The sequence below is a fragment of the Solanum pennellii genome, chromosome 7, assembly GCF_001406875.1.
Source record: "Solanum pennellii chromosome 7, SPENNV200".
In the NCBI taxonomy this organism is placed as follows: Eukaryota; Viridiplantae; Streptophyta; class Magnoliopsida; order Solanales; family Solanaceae; genus Solanum; species Solanum pennellii.
In genome coordinates this window covers 65,444,047-65,444,428 of record NC_028643.1, presented here as the reverse complement: position 1 = coordinate 65,444,428, position 382 = coordinate 65,444,047, and positions in this window count along the sequence as shown.

Below are 382 nucleotides of genomic sequence, written 5' to 3'. Positions count from 1 at the left end.
ATAGTTGAGTGACTTTTGAGGGAAAATTGAAAGTTGAGTGACTTTCTGAGAGAAGAGTGCATAGTTGAGTGACTTTTGAGGGAAAATTGAAAGTTGAGTGACTTTCTGAGAGAATAGTGCAAAGTTGAGTGACCATCTGAGGTATTAACTCCTTCATTTCCCATTGTAATATATTATATAATATTCACCAACATGTTCATTTATAAAGCATAAAATATGTCAATAATATTCGAGGTAAAGAAACGATATATATCATTGATATATAATTGAAGCCCAGATCACCAATCACCACTAATTGACAATTAATGCATGAAAGAGACGTCATCTTGCATGCCCAATCAATAGTTTTCTTTATATGCCCACTCTAAGTTACATATTACCA